This window comes from Notolepis coatsorum (genome assembly GCF_963971535.1).
Source record: "Notolepis coatsorum genome assembly, chromosome: 3".
Taxonomy (NCBI): Eukaryota; Metazoa; Chordata; class Actinopteri; order Aulopiformes; family Paralepididae; genus Notolepis; species Notolepis coatsorum.
The window spans coordinates 205,190,579-205,191,183 of NC_140167.1; positions in this window are offsets into that span (position 1 = coordinate 205,190,579).

Below are 605 nucleotides of genomic sequence, written 5' to 3' on the forward strand. Positions count from 1 at the left end.
TAGCACACCATGTGTCGCGCTGCGTCGCTCTACTAGCACACCATGTGTCGTGCTGCGTCGCTCTACTAGCACACCATGTGTCGTGCTGCGTCACTCTACTAGCACACCATGTGTCGTGCTGCGGGGCTCTACTAGCACACCATGTGTCGTGTTGCGTCGCTCTACTAGCACACCATGTGTCGCGCTGCGTCGCTCTACTAGCACACCATGTGTCGTGCTGCGTCGCTCTACTAGCACACCATGTGTCGTGCTGCGCTGCTCTACTAGCACACCATGTGTCGCGCTGCGTCGCTCTACTAGCACACCATGTGTCGTGCTGCGTCGCTCTACTAGCACACCATGTGTCGCGCTGCGTCGCTCTACTAGCACACCATGTGTCGTGTTGCGTCGCTCTACTAGCACACCATGTGTCGTGTTGCGTCGCTCTACTAGCACACCATGTGTCGTGCTGCGTCGCTCTACTAGCACACCATGTGTCGTGCTGCGGGGCTCTACTAGCACACCATGTGTCGTGCTGCGGGGCTCTACTAGCACACCATGAATTAAGTTGGATGCGATTTCAAATGGTCTGTTTCCTGTTCAACAATATTTTTTATTCAGTCCTC